Genomic DNA, 17227 nt, shown 5'->3' with positions numbered 1-17227 from the left:
CAGCTCACCGATTATATTATCTGCACACAAAAAAACCACTATTTTTTTAATTAAAGTGTATGTATTTCTTTTTCACATTATTTTCAGCCTACATCAACCCACTACGGGTTGATGGTTGGCTTTTTAACCCCCGGCGCAAAAAGAGGGGTGTTATAAGTTTAACGTGTGTCGTAATCGTAGCTCCCAAACGGTTGAATCGATTTTTGTTCAGTTCAGATTTTTGTTTTTTTTTTTTGTGTCATAGATAATTTTATCCCGAATGGCTCAAGAGCCATGTTTCATGAAAATCGGTTCAGCCGTTCAAAAATTGTAGCGAAATGAATATTTAAAATCGGGGATTTTTTAATTTGTCTACCAAATAAACTTGTTCACACCACTTTTTTCGGCCCTGTGCCAGTCGAATTCATCGCTTTTCCGTTCCCCAAACAATGTCGCCTGACCAGCAGCCAGGTCCATCAGCAGGTGGTTTACCAACCCATCTCTGTTCCTGTCTTGGCCACCACTCCGTCACTGCTTTGGTCCAAAGAGAAGATATATATCTTATAGCCAAATTGCTGGATAATAATAAAAATATATGACAAGATTGTTTACATAATAAACCATTTATGAAAAACGGAATTTACGTATATTTTTCTAGTTATTCCTTTGAATAAAATATCGTACACAATGTTGATGATTTTAGACGTGGTGTATTTTAAAGACATTTTTGATCACCAAACGTAAAACTTTATACAAAAAATCGACACCTCGCAACAAAAGGAAGGAAATGAATCAATTTTGAGGCAGATGCCAGGGCTGCCCAAAACGAGCGTATTGCATGTCGGGGTGACATAGAACGTGAATTAATAGACATGACATGGTGAAGAAATTTGGTATCCTAGACAATCTATATCCTCTCCCTCTCTCTCTCATCCTCGCGTGCATTTGGGGCTGTGACGCCGTGAAGCGATTTTGGAGAAAGGGCTGCGGTGAAGATTGTTACGCCGCTTCTTCTTCACATAGTGAATAATCTTGCTATTTTATGAAAATGTTTTTATGTAAGCATACAAAGGGAACTATTAAATCCTGTTTAATAGTAACAGAAATGCCAGAACATAGCAATCTATATAATAAACAATGCGTAAGCAGAACGAACAAACGCACTTTTCGTTCGTACTGCCGCAGCCGCCGTGGTGGCGCTAGTCTCGCAATGTCGCCAGCACGTAATTACTTAACAATAAGCTATACTAATATAATAAGTAGTAAACTGGTGAAGTAAATACTTCATAATAAGTCATTAATAATTATTTACGTGATGGCAAGCACGTAATTACTTATTAATAACTTATCAAAATAAATAAAGCACCTTAAAAAAGGCTGAAAATTACCACAATTAAGCACAGATTCAACAACACGAAATAGCGTTTAAATTCTAGAACAAATACGATATATTTGGAATTTACAATACAATACAAAAATTATTTATTGCAAAAAATTAATTACATAGTATACATAAGTACAAAATGTATAATCATACATAGCATGACATTATGATATAGATACATTGTGCGAAATTCTTGTGTAAGCAATTTCTTCCAGACAATCTTTTTGGAAATTGCTAGACGATCTAATTTATACTAGATCTAAAGTTTTAAAAAGAAATAATAATTCACAAAGTCTATATACGCTAAGTCGTCTATTTGTATAATCCGGTGTTGCTGTAATATTCAAAACATAATTATTACTCGAATAGTTTAACGTTGTTACCAAAATGCTAATACATTATCGTTGGAAATGGCTTGAAACTTTATAACATATACTATATTTATGTATAAGTCATATAAAATAAATTGTCCTCATCCTTATCATATTAGAAAGAGAAAACCTCCTGTCGCGATAAACTCAAAAAGTAAGGGACTGATTTTTATACCAATAAAAAGTGGGATTTTTGCGGAAGGTACAAAAAAAGTTTCTAGTAAAAGTACAATTTATATAATGTAAATAATTTATATCACAGCGGTAAATTTCAATTAATTTGTGCACTTTTCAACATGTAGTGAAGTGCACATAATAAAAAAAAATATTATAAAATTCGATCGTGAAAAAGTGTTTTTTTTTTCTTTCACGTCAGTACGAAGATAATTCATATTTCTTATATTTGTTCAATAAAATTAATACTAAGTAGAATCAATTACCTAATTACCTAAGAATAAATTTAATGCTATTTTACTTTTGGTTTTTAGAGGTAGTAATATAGTAAAAAAAATATTTAGTTCCAGAAAGGGTTTAACACTGTAACAAATGAATTAAAAATAAAACACTGTAATATCACATTAATTGATCAAAATTATATTTGATTTAATATTTTTAAGTTCTTATCAAAGAATAAGAAGTAAGCCATTTGCTTGCAAAGTGAACTTACTCATGGGCGAGACCTGGTGACCCGGAAACCTAGCACAGGCACCAGTTCTCCGCAATTTACTAGATCTTAAGTTTGCATGCACCTGACTGATCTAGTCTTATTTTTAAGCTGTTTTTTGTGAGTTGAGAAAAAAAAATAAAGAATATTATTATTATTAAATTGCCCGTCTTACTAAACTGGTAGAAGTCTTGACAGTTACATGGATAAAAAATGAAAGGAATGGATTTAGTATATTTTTAGTGTGTAGATAGTTGGAGAGCCGGAGTGGAGAGTGACATAGGCTATTTTGTCTGCAGGCAGCAGGCGAAGTTAGTATGTTTATGATTTTTGTGGTTTCGAAATAAGATTTATGCGAATTTGTACATAACTCAGGGCATTATAACTTGTAATTACGACGCCAAGCCGCAGATCGCCGGAAATTACGTTCTCGTTAGATTTGCTCACAGACGTGCATTAAAATAGATAAAATTTTTAAGAGATGCTGACAAAACTTTACAAATAATATGATTAGTAAACTATTGGGAAGAAGCTTTCACCAATTTCATCCACTTCGTAGAAGCGGTGGTAGATCATTGGTTAAGACGTCCGCATGTGAACCGAACGGTTCCAGGTTCGAATCCCACTCGTTCATACATGCAGTGTAGTAGTTTAAAAAAAAAATCTTCATCCTCTATGTTTGATATTACTAAATTCAATTTTCGCATTCCACGAGAATGTTTTCAATACTACTATTACTACAAGTGGTTTAAAATATGTTGAACTTTTTTATGTCTTTACCTTTTGGTTATCCACGAAGATATGTCAAGTCTATGTGGTTATATGTCTATGGATTCTGTATACTAACCGCTTGCAACAATTTATTAATAATATCTCCTACATTTGAAGTTGTTATGCACAGTAATGTGTTTCTTATGACAGTGCTTAAGTTGAGTAACCTTTCGGAAAGGGCAGAGGATATGTTTTACTTGCCCTATGTGCCCGTCCCCATTGCTCCGTCGTGCTTCGTTGTTTATATAGGTTTTTATTGACGTGTGGTTGCTATGCGTCGAAATTTCATTTAATTTCTACGTTCTTCTGCGTTGATCATTGACGGACGTCAATGTTACGGAGCGCGACTGAGCATTGGGAACATACATTAACTGGGGTTGTTTTTTTTTTTAAATCAATTTTATGCAGCCAATTATCACTATTCCAAAGATATCTGCTACAATGATCATTTAGTTAGTACTTCCATCCGTGTTTGTATGTCCTTCTTTCACGTCAAAACGGAGCATTGGATTCAGGTGACTTTTGACGGAGATAGTTGTAGAGTGACTATACTGTTTGCCGCAGGCGAAGCTGCGAGCAGAAGCTAGTAATATAGGTTCTGGTGTAGTTCAAATAAAGAATAGATGATTCTTTGTTTCATAACAAATATTATAAAGGCAACAAACAAAAAACAAAAGTCGTAACTCGAAGAAATAATTTTACAGTAGGTATTAATGAATTCTATATTGCAATTTTCATTTTGAGACCTAACAACGGTTTCCTGAAAGTAGTTTGTAGCAAATAAAACAGATGGCCGACATTAACTGCAATCATCAGCGTATTGTAAACTAACGCATCAATAGCTGATGTTTACGAGCTCAGCACGGACAGACGGACAAAACATGTTTAGGTTTCAGCAGTTTCAAGGTGAAAAAGAATATTTATGAGCTACATGGGTGGTTGTTTTTGAAATTCACGTGTCATTGTCGATAAGATTTTTACAAAGCAATTTATGGCACGAGCTTTTATTATCGTCACAGATTGATTCAATTCAATGCATAACAAAAAATTAAGTCATAAGCATAACCGTATGGTCCATAGTTTGCTTATCATAATAACATTGCCAAGGTATATATCCATATCCTTCCGTGGAGGTTCGACGGAGATATCGGACAGCCTTGATTTCTGATCGACAACAATAGCATTTCCAATCTGGATAGATCTGGCAAGTCCTTTGTTTGATCACTATTCACGCTTTACACATCCAATTTTCTTGAAATTTCGCATACGTAACGCAATACCTAGTAGACGAATGCGGGCGAAGTTGTGGGTAAAAACTTCTATCGAAGAATAAAACGTTAAATCTTTTAAATCAGATGATTTGTGTAAAACATTTTAAAAGATGTATTGCCGACTTCAACCAAACCAATATTCATCGGAAACATGAAAAATTATGTTGTTTCAAGATGCTATGTTTAGAGCTGAGAATAACATCCCATGGGTTATTTTCTCAAAACTGTACTATTTAGGCTATAACTCACACCGATTTCAGTACGTTTGTGGTGTAAATATTTTTTTCTATGAATGACCACAGACTACTAATTTCTTGTAGACGTTACAATGGTAGGAAATTTTAATTTAGTTTAATTTAGATTAACCGAGTAATAATTATGTTTTGAATATTCCAGCAACACTGGATTATACAAATAGACGACTTAGCGTATAGACTTTGTGAATTATTTCTTTTTAAAACTTTAGATCTAGTATAAATTAGATCGTCTAGCAATTTCCAAAAAGATTGTCTGGAAGAAATTGCTTACACAAGAATTTCGCACAATGTATCTATATCATAATGTCATGCTATGTATGGATTATACATTTTGTACTTATGTATACTATGTAATTAATTTTTTGCAATAAATAATTTTTGTATTGTATTGTAAATTCCAAATATATCGTATTTGTTCTAGAATTTAAACGCTATTTCGTGTTGTTGAATCTGTGCTTAATCGTGGTAATTTTCAGCCTTTTTTAAGATGCTTTATTTATGTTGATAAGTTTTTATTAAGTAATTACGTGCTTACCAGCAAATTCAAAAATGTTTTCATCTCATTATTGTTTTCAAAAATAAGTTAAAGAGCATGTGTGACATGTATTAACAAATCAATCAATAGATTCTTGAGTATTTTCAAAAAACATAACTTCTTACTTGTAACAGTGGGGCATTGCAATTATTAATGTTTTATTACTTTCGAATTTATAATAGTAGGATTGGTATGGATCTAATGATGTAATATTATTGTATGTTATACATATAAAAAGTCCATAATTTAGTATCTGTTTCTTATCGATATGTTATTGTACAGCTAACATAACATTGATATGACAGTGGGGTATGTTGATTAGTTAAGAGTGAAAATACAGTACGCCGGCGTGAGACGTAAAGAAATGAATTGATTTAACTAAATTCCGAACATATTTAATGAGTCAATAAACAATAATGAGTAATCAACATCGTCATGTAATTTAAGAGCGAGGCTCTGGTCGCTGGGGTTCCTTCCACTGCTCTCTCACCAAAGCCAAATCCTTCACTTCTTGATACGACACGACACCCAATTTTTCTTTAATTTGTCTGGTGTACTATCTCTTAGTCCTTCTGGGCCTCTTCTTCATTTTGACGACCTCGGTGGTGCAGTGGTAAGGTTCTTGCCACTGAACCGAGAGGTCCCGGGTTCGATCCCCGGTCGGGTCATGATGGAAAATGATCTTTTTCTGATTAGCCCGGGTCTTGGATGTTTATCTATATATGTATTTGTTATAAAATATAGTATCGTTGAGTTAGTATCCCATAACACAAGTCTCGAACTTACTTTGGGGCTAGCTCAATCTGTGTGATTTGTCCTAATATATTTATATTTATTTATTTATATTTACCTTTCCATCTATAATATAATCTGAAGAAGGCCTCGTATCGTACCTTTCCCTCTTTCTTTTTCAACATGTTTCAAAAAGTAATCAAGATTATTAAATATACATTAATTTTGGCATAACAAAGAAATAATATTTCATATTTTTTTAAGGTTATTCAACTGAATTATCCCTTCTTTAAGCCGTTCACAATATATTCGACTATTTAATTCAAATATTATGAAAAAATACTAACCATTTTAATTGTGCTGTCTATTTTAGTAAGTCATCTTTATATCTAATTGAGTAATGTGTTATTTCAGGAAAGAAGACATGTGGATATTTTTATATGCAAATAGTTTTTCTACTTTACACCTTTCAACGTAATTTCTTAAGTTAGCTTCGAACTCAAATAGTAGTGTTTCTCATGGCTGAGGGACGTGATCCTTACGTGACACGAAACACACAAAACGACTTTTTACCAAAATATCAATGGAGTTTGCCATTGCCTTCTACATTTCACAGGCTAGACAATACATTATTATCGACTAGTTAGATGTATTCTCACAATGTTTCCCTTCACTGGAAACAAGTGGTTGTCTATGAAAACTACTATAAATCCCAGCTAATATTATAAATGCGAAAGTAAGTATATTCGTTACCTCTTCACGCTTTATACTCTCAACCAGTCTTCTTAAAATTGTGCATACATATAGTTTGAAGTACGGAGAAGGACATAGGGTAACCTTTCATCATGGAAAAATAGACGTACCCGTGAGAAAATCTCGCGGTCGAAGCCGCGGGTAAAAGCTAGTGATTCATATTGGTATAGAAAGTTACAAGTTGTTTGTAAACACGTAACGGACACGCCTTCAGGGCTGTTAACCTACTTCGCTGCAAGAGTGTTCGTGTTTATAGAAAGCATTGCGATATTTTGTGTGCTGTATGATATTTACAAATGATATCCTATTAAGTAAAAGGCAAAAGATTGTGAAACAATTATTTTAATCTCGTTATTAATTATGTTAGTTTATATAAGCCGAGTGGCATGAAGTATCAGAATGCAATAAGGTCTCCATGACAACAATAAAAGTTCGTGTTAAAACATGACATTTTTGGAAAAAACTTTTTGATGTTACAAATGAAATTACTTTAATTTTAATAAATTTTCAGTGTAATGCTTACTTGATATATAAAGAAAGAAAGTATTATATAGTCTGCGTTGTTCATTGTTAACTTTTTTGCGGATTATATGATAAAGAAACTGGCAGTATAGAATGCTATCCTAAATTATCTGTTGCGATTTAGACAACCCTGATAGGCTATCGATTCTGCGATGGCTTCAGCTTTACACGCCGCACGAAAAAATCTTTTCAGTATAGTCCAGGAGCCAGTACAAAATATAATCTATTTTAGGTTACATTTTGAAGTATTATTAGGTCGATCTTTATGATCGATCTATTCAAAGGGTTTTCAAAGGGGAGGTTGCGAAGACATTTTTTCCTTTGTTTCTTGTACATCACATACTTTACTAAAATCAGTTCTTGTAAGAAATATGCACAATTTTATTTTTTTTCAAACTATTTTAATTTTCACGATTAAATTTAACGTCACGGCTATTGTTCAATTATGTGAACTTTAATTCTTCTGAAAATATGTATTTTATGTATAGTACTGGCATGCCCTATCGGAATGTAACGTCACAGTATAGTTATGGTGCCATACGAACGCTCCATATCCTCAAAAATCATACGAGGCAATTAAGGAACATATAGCTTAGAGGGTTGATGTCATGCAGGCGGCCAAGGCGGCCAGACGACTGTAATCACAGTTTTTACTTTAAATTTTTTAAGGTGATTGTAAAGAATGGACGCGGGTGATTAAGACGATGGTTCGTGTTAAATTCCTTTCTTAATCTATATTACAACTCATATAATCTTACACGCTTCTTATTTTTTTTTTACTACTACACTACATTATTTTTTACGCTGACCCCGAGCTTCGCGGCGTCACAGCCCCGAACGCAACCGGACCGGCGGAGCCAAGAGAAAAAAAATGGTTGCCTGTAAAGTCGGTTTTACGGGCGAAGATTTTACGTGACAACGTCTTTTTACGCGCGCGGCAGACCGATCATAGTTGAGTGGGAGAGAGACGCAAGGCATTCGGCGGGCCTCTCTCTCGTTCGGTGACTCATCGTAACGTTACCGGGCGTTACACTTTTTCATAAGTGACTTCCAGCCGCAACCTAATTTAAGACGTTGTCACGTCAAAAATATTCGATACATGTATTGCAGTTGATTTAGTTTTATATATAGTGTTAATTTTTTGATGAATAAATAAACTTGAACTCTAAAAATTGCAATATTTTTACACTACGCTCTTGTACTAAGTCTGCAAAAAAAAAAAAACAGATTAAAAAGACACGTACGCCTTTGACACGCCAGCCGGCCAGGTTCGGGCCTTCACGGCTCGAATGTATGAAATTTGGGCGCGAATTACCGCGTTTTACCTTTTTCCAGTGTGAATAAGGACTTAATAAGCTTGAAGAGAGGTTGGGTTGCTTTAGAATAATTTTTAGCTTTTTTTATAATGAGACCGTACTTTTTAACAGGTTTGTAACTTAAGATACCTGGAGGACATGTTTCCAGATGCTTAGTGAGAATCAAAGGTTTATAAGTCACTAGTTTTTTCCCGCGCCTTCGCCCGTTATTTTACCGGGATAAAAGGTATGTCCTTCTCTATACTTCAAACTTGTATGCTAAATTTCAAGAAGATTCGTTGAGATTGGTCCGAAGACATATACAATCAATTTTATTTCAGCACTACCGCTCCCGTGGGAATTTTGAGATAAAATATAGCCTATAGCAATCTTGGATAATGTACCTTTCTAATGCTGAAAGAATTTTTGAAATCGCTTCGGTAGTTTCGGAGATTACCCGCCTCAAACAAACTCACAAACGCTTACCTCTTTATAATAATAATAGTATACAGTATAATGTTTAGATTAATATATATTAAGAACATAACACCTAGCATTTAAGTCACAGCTCACAGGGACTATTAGTAAATAATTATCTATGGCTGAGGCAAAATCTGAGATCTTGTCCGTGTCAATTCTGCTAACGATCAATTAAAATCGCGTCTCAATATTTTCTAGATACATGATGAAATAAGATCGACTATTGGACAACAATTAAGACGAGATTATGACTTAACTTAGCAGAATAGACTTAAATCGAGAGCTTGTTTGCAAAATCCGTGCTAATTGATGTGGTTCTATAACATGACTTTGTGTATACTATATAGTATATTATCTAAGAATCGTGCGGCCGCAACGATAAACGCTTGTGTGTTCGATATTTCATAACAAGATTTTATTAAGGTCTTATAGCTGCTAAGTATAAGGTTTATTTTTATTTTATTATAAGTGTGAGCTTATTTACCATATTTATATGAGTTTATTTACCTCTGTCTCGCCATAATTCTGTGATACAATATAATTTTTTCGTTAAATTTATGTATTACAAGATTAATTTTCCGTTATGAAAGGACTCCGTACTCCTATCAACATGTTTGCAAAATTTCAAAAAGTTTGATTGAGTAGATAGAGCGTGAAGAGGTAACAAACAAACTAACTTTGGCATTTATAATGTTAGCTAAGATAACTATAATCTATACATATATACGACTATCTATATACATAAAAGCGAAAAACATTCACTCGCTCACCGCGGCGGTATTTATCCTAATAGAGGCAAATTTTTTTTTTTATTTTTGTCTGTCTGTATGTTTGTTAGCGCATCACGCAAAAACGACTGCATATAATTTTTGTGGTTACTATTGCATATCAGATGGTCTAACTTAAAATTTGGTAAATGTTTCATCACGATATATAACTTAGTTCTATAGACAAAAATATGTTATGAACGGACGCACGATGCAAAAGGCGTCATCCATAAAACATTACTGAACGAAACTCTTCTCTTGTGGACTTCTATTTTCCTGGTAGTTCTGCCGATAAGAACCTAAAGAGAGGTCTTATTAAATCTCAAATTAATTTTCAAGAATTGAAATGGAGACTCAAAGAATATAGTTCACCAACCGGCTGGAATTTATCAGACTTCATTATTTCATAGAAATCCAATTTATGGAAACCACAGTTGCAATTTCAAATTAAAATACCCACCACCATCTATGAATAGTTAAAAGATATTAAACTTCAATAGTCATTGTGGAATATTGAAATGAAAACTCTTTTTTTTAATATTCACAAATTAAATCTCGGTTTAACGTAAATTACATTATTAATAATTAACACGTTCGATAAGATTAAGACATTTGTAATATTATACATTGCATACAATTTTTTTTTAGTTATTGCGTAAAAGGGGTTGTATAAAAATTAAAAAGTTTCAGTAGATTAAATTAATTTATTAAATGCAGTAATAATTAGAAAATAGACTAACTCATAAAAATACAACAATTTTGATTATAAGAACAATAATATTAATTACATCAGTTATTTCTATTTTTAGAACGATGAATAAAACGTAGGAACGTCTGGAGCCGTTCCTGGGTGCAACACCAGGTCATGATTATCATAATAATGCATTGTCATCCAAGCTAAACGTGTGTACAAAATTTCAGCTCAATCGCTTGAAGATAGATATCTTCTTCAAAGTTGAGTTGCAAGATTCCACCCGATACACAGGGACAGACATAGTGAATAACAAACACAAATTCAAATCATTTATTCAGAAATTAGACCTTCACAGGCACTTTTTCTCGTCAATTTTTATATTTATAGTTATTTCTCACAAGCTACAAATTACTGGCATTTCGGAACGACCACAGCTGAGACGAAATGCCGAAACTTAAATTTGAACAGTGTTGGTCCCTATCATGTCAGATCCGGCTTACCATTATTGTTTCTTACAATGTTTTTTTTTTCTAATAATATATAAAAGTACATAATGACATAATGTACATAGTCAAAAGGTATATCAAAACAGGTTATCCGAGTGCTGATTATATATATATATATATATATATATATTCATGTAATTCATAAATATATTTTCATGTAAGTTAATTGTGTTTCACATCATATTATATATATATATATATATATATATAATATGATGTGAAACACAATTAACTTACATGAAAATATATGAGAAACGAGATGACCAGTTCTCTCTGTACAAATCATTACAACTACAACAAACACAAGTAGTAGTTGTAATGATTTGTACAATGAGTAGTACAAATGGGATCTATTGGTGTGAATGCTAAATGTGAATTTCCAAACATTTCTAAAGCTATATTATTCTTCATCAGATATATAATGAAACGTCTTGAAACCTGGAAACGTATGAATAATAGTAGTTCAGAGCGTCAGACATCCAGAATAACTTAATACCTTGCGCTGGCAAGATCCTCACTGATGTTGTTAAGATACACGGGAGCCAAATTGTGCGAACTTAATTTTATTTAAAAAAAAACTATTGAGACGCGATTGTGTTTAACTAGTTGCATCCCGGGGCTTCGCTCCCGTAGGAATTTTGATATAAAAAGTATCATATGCGTTATTCTAGTTTATATTCTACCCGTGTACTAAAATTCATAACAGTCCAGTAGATTTTGCGTGAAAGAGTAACAAACATACATACACATATTACTCTCAAACTCTTGCATTTATAATATTAGAAGGATGTAAGATAGATTAACTCTTTATTGCTCCATTTACAGCAGAATCATACAATTATAGTAGGTATATAAATATAAATTATAGCAGAGGCGGGCTTATCGAAAAAACAATTCCTTCAAGTGAATATTTGGGTGAAAAATGAAGTTTAGAAGAATTGACAACTTGTCATGTCTTCTATTTTACACAATTCCCACATTTGAAACACACCTTACCAAGGATAGTAGGGTGTGTTTCGTAGATGTAGGTATTGTTTGATTTTTATAGAAAGTAGGGACTTTACACTAGCAATTCATATTTAAAGGAAATAAAATAATTTCTTCCAATGAAGCAAGATTTTTGTCTCACAAATAATTCGTCGTCGAGGTTACTTAATTCAAAACACCTTTTACGAGTTTTAATTTGATAAGCAAGCATAATGATTTGATTGTTAGTAAGAAATATATAGTGTAAATATATTATGTTGGTTAGTTCGTTCGACAAATTGTTCGAAGCAATATTCGTCCGTACACACCCATTGAAATATCTCGAGAACTATAATATCAAACGAAATATAAGATTAATGCACAATGACACAGGTTTGTATGCCTGCCGAAGTGCTGGGTGACTGTTACACTTACCTATATGTTATCCGTAGTCACACTTACAGGTCAGTGAACCGCTTCGCAAGTTACTTGGCTGCACTTGTGTATGTTATATGACGAATAGTTGCATAAGTTGATGTGGTGTTGAATGTATATATGGTGTTGAATATATATATATATATATATATATATACATTCAACAGCACACTGTACACTGAAAATATATAAGTCCCGGCTTCGCTTGGGTAAAACTATAAGACATCAACAATATATATATATATCACGATGACGATGACGCACGATGCAAAAAGCGTGTCATCCATAAAACATTACTGAATGAAACTCTTGTGGACTTCTATTTTCTATACATAATATATATATATATATATATATATATATTACAGTTTTATGTATTACAGTTTTACCAGATATACATAAAGGGCAAATGGCTTCAAATAAAGTATTTATGGTCAGCCGTAGAGTGCACGATCAGAGTTTTGGGGTATAAAAAGTTTAGAAGTCGTAATGTGGGGTCACCATTGATGGCGATCTTATATTCTCGCATCTGCTGCAGTTATAAGAAGAAAAACCCTATAAAAATCGGGTCATTCACTATATGACCACGTTATTTACTATACGGGGCAGACTATAAGTATGGCCAAGTCACAGATTTACATTGTTTCTAAATTTAGTAAATCATTCGTAAAATATTAACCTTTAAAGTACCAATTTTTGGAAGAGTCAAGCGTTTACCAACGGAACGGTTGTTGTTAGGGATCAAATAAATATATTAATATAAATGTATTCGATATAACTAAATTAGAAGGAAAACTATCACACCTTAGTTGGCTTTATATGTTTCTGATTAATAGTCGATCAACTGTATTCTACAATAAAACTTCAAACTCGCTCAGTGAATCCGACTCGCACTTGTTTGGTTGTTGTAGTAAACTACGGAATTCTACACTGTGCATGGTCCGACACACACTTGATCGGTTACATCTTAAAAACAAGAAAATATATAGTGATGTGCTATTTTGGAGTCAAAAAGCGTTTACTTACAAAAATATATAGTAAATTGCATAATCAATAAAATTAATCGACATTTAATTATTTGTACCTATTTGGTTATTTAAATAGGTACCTATATATATTTTATTTTTACCTAGTCAAGTAGCTAATTAAGGCAACTAAAAACAACAAACAAAACTATGTACTTCCCGTTCCAACAACCTATTTTCAAATATTGTCATTTAAAACGTGTATTGGCAAATCGAGCCGTGAACAAATCTATAGAAATTTACTAAGCGTTGTCTATATTATAATGTGAGTCGAAGAATTTTAAATATACCAATGTAGAAGTGTCTCTTCATAGTCTTATTTCCTCATGGCCGAGGGACGTGGTCATTACGTGGAAAGAAACACACATAGGTAACAACTTTCTTAGGACTATCAATGGTGTGGTTTGCCATTTGCTTTATCCATTTCATAAACAAGTTTCAACCAGCATGTATGTTTTCTCACGATGTTTTCCTTTACCTGAAGACATTTACCTTTCATGAGACAGATTGGTGTACATGTGCCACGAGTAGGATTTGAACCTGGGAGATTTCGATCCACTGGCGGGCGTCTTAAACATTACACCACCTCGGCAAACTCGAATGTACACACACATTTGAAACGAATGTTTTACAGGTTTGACTTGTCCTTCAGTTTGTGCCAAATTTTGCAAGTTAAATTTAACCCACTTTCTAGCGTCCGGTTGCTCATTAAATAAATAAATATATTAGGACAAATCACACAGATTTAGCTAGCCCAAAGTAAGTTCGAGACTTGTGTTATGGGATACTAACTCAACGATACTATATTTTTATAACAAATACATATATAGATAAACATCAAAGACCCGGGCCAATCAGAAAAAGATCATTTTCCATCATGACCTGACCGGGGATCGAACCCGGGACTTCTCGGTTCAGAGGCAAGCACTTTACCACTGCGCCACCGAGGTCGTCAAAGCATTAATAAGCACGATAAGCAAGACCCTATTTTATAGACCGGGATCGGCTCCTAAGGAAGGAACTCATCAACGATTGTCTGCACGGTCATGATTATTTGAGACATTAATTTGATGACTCTGATGACAATAAAAGCAGCTGGAGACATTTCTATTTATACATAGTTATTCTAAATTCTATGATATTCTAGTACTTACTTTTTAGTTTGAAATTTGCATATGAAAGAATATACTTGCCTTGTGGAGAAGTAAGCAAATCGATTCTTTTGATATAGATGTAAGCTAAATAGAACTCTATGTCATTAAGATTGGGTTCATAATTGTCTTCGTTTTGCACAATCCTGTGACATGTGTTGACATTGTGTCTCTTTAAATATTTTTGTTAATACACACGATGGAAACTAACTGAAATTGTGATCGCGTTTATAAACACATTTGTCTGTGACATTGTGATTTGACTCAATGGGATCCGCCACTGCACACATACGGGTGAGAAAACTTATGAATTTATCAGCCAGAAGAATTTAACTAATTTCTTAATAAGAAGTAGAAGAAAATTACATAAAAATCAGAGTATAAGATTTTAGTATACAATTAGACTTGTTCGGTATACATTTGATTGGACTTTATACAATAACTAGCGGCCCGTCCCGGCTTCGCTCGAGTAAAAACATAATAAATTATAAACTTAAACCTTCAACAGTAATCACTCTATCTATTGCTAAAAACCGCACCAAAATACGTGCAGTAGTTTTTGAGTTTTTTCGCGAACAGACAGACAAACAGTAGCGGTAGAGGACTTTGTTTTATAACTGTCTGTCTGTTCGCTATAAACTCAAAAAATATTGCACGTATATTTAATAGGATACTTGAAACGACTGAATGAAAAAAACATTGTATGAAAATTTTATCTTAGTACACCACAGATCAGGGTAAAATTTTCCCGCAAACCGCATTAGATCCATATGGTGGATCATGGCACATTTTCCTTATCCATTCACAGGGAAGGCTAGTGCCCCAGCAGTGGGGGATAAACGAGATGATGATGAAGTAATTTTAATTACCATAAAGCAGTTCTCGATCCACGACGCCGCTACCGGTTTGACCATTTGAGTGTGCATGACATACTCGATCTCCATAATCTAACATAATAGATACCTATGTTACTTTCAGACACTTGAAGATCACAAATCACGTATATGTTTTACAAGTAAATGTCAAAATATATGTAATAAACATTTCAAGAAAATATATAATTGACCTGGGTATTGGATGTTTATCTACATAATATAGTATCGTTGAGTTAGTATCCCATAACATAAGTCTCGAACTCACCTTGGGGCGAACTCAATTTAGTTTATTTATTTATCTCGTCCTAAATACTAACGTTTACGTAAAACTATAGTTACGGTCTAGGTCGCCACACGCTCTGCTGATGAAGTGGCGACTAACTACTGACTAAATATGCAATTTATTTATAGTGTCAACGCGCCTGTGTGGATTAGGATGTTAGTCCAGAAATGCGAGCTGCGCGCGCGCCCGTCTCGGACGGTTGTTCCTAATTTGAAACAGTTCAGAATTCGAAAATGTAGTCGATGTTTTCAATGTGTTTGTTTGTGTGCGTTTAAAGCTGTTTTTGTGATTAAGTGTAGGTTTTGGATGAATACTATGGACAGGTTCGTATATTTCCTTTGATTTTGTTCATCAAAATTGTGCTTTCCAAATCGTCCTTTAAAGAAAATAGATTTGACTAATCATAGAGACAAGCTTTAAAGATATCTCAAGAATATTCATTTATCGATTTCAAGTATAATAATTTAATGTTTTGAAAAATGGACAAACTGCACTTTTGCTATAGATTTTGGTAGGTGAATCAGCTCATCAATATATGTTATATTTGTACTAAACGGATTTCGATGAAATTTGGTACCCGTGTAGACAGGTTGTTATTTATTTAATATTCAATACTACAAAGTTAAGTCTTAGGGAATTAGGGGACACATCTCACAGCTGATACATGGACATAAATATTTGTAATTTTTGTTTCTAGTTTAACTAAAAAACTACTACTACTACGATTTTGGTAAAATTATAGGCACGTAAAAAAAATAAAATAGCGGCCCAAAGCCGCGGTGGTTTCCGTATGCTGACCTCCAAACTTCAATACGAAGATAGCACCCCATGATGATGACAGGCACGTAGAGACGGACGAAAACTTTGTGGGTAACATAGGCTATTATAGTTTTTTTTTAATGGTTTTACCTGAGCGAAGCAGAGTCGGGTCACTAGTGAGTTATAAAATCAAATTAGTCTAAAATTGTGTTTATAATGTATTTCTTTTTTTACTTTAAAAAAAAAAATGTCGACTCGGCAGATTGTTAGTTATTTAAGACTTAAATTGGCACTTAATTAACATCTTCATCTTCATTATTAAAGTTTTTCACAACGAGCTAACTTGGACTTGGCCATATTAGAGATTTTCTAACTTACATTTAATTAATATATATTAAGTTTTTACCTCAAACTTAGTTTAAAAACTTGATAATATTTGAAGCGTTAGAAGTTAGTAAATTAAGTGATAATCTAGTGCTTTTTAAAGATTAAAGAACGTATTATATATGAATATTATTTTATTCGATGGATATATATTTTTTACTGATATAAATTGTACTGTAATATTTCTGAAATAATTGTGTCGTAATTTAATTATAAAAGAAAAATATACCAACGTCTAAATATGTTTTCTTTTAAATTTTCTATAATGTCTTCTCCAAATAAATCCTAAACAATATTATAAATGCGAAAGTAAGTTTATTTGTTTGTTGCCTCTTCAGGCTTTATTTACTCAAATTTGAACTTTTCCA

The 17227-nt window shown here is 33.2% G+C and overlaps 1 protein-coding gene across 2 annotated transcripts in view; it reads left to right on the top strand.

Moving 5' to 3' along the window:
- Positions 1-15866: 15866 nt before the first annotated feature.
- Positions 15867-17227, top strand: part of LOC128676851 (nephrin-like) — a 104762-nt gene continuing 103401 nt past the window's right edge. The window contains exon 1 of one of the 2 annotated variants that reach the window (XM_053757248.1): positions 15867-16039. The gene's annotated coding sequence lies outside the window, so the exon portion shown is untranslated. The remainder of the gene's footprint in view (positions 16040-17227) is intronic. The other variant, XM_053757247.1, reaches the window with a different exon arrangement.

The sequence above is a fragment of the Plodia interpunctella genome, chromosome 17 (assembly GCF_027563975.2).
Source record: "Plodia interpunctella isolate USDA-ARS_2022_Savannah chromosome 17, ilPloInte3.2, whole genome shotgun sequence".
In the NCBI taxonomy this organism is placed as follows: Eukaryota; Metazoa; Arthropoda; class Insecta; order Lepidoptera; family Pyralidae; genus Plodia; species Plodia interpunctella.
The sequence above is the reverse complement of the archived record's forward strand: the minus strand, read 5'-3'. Positions and strand labels throughout refer to the sequence as shown.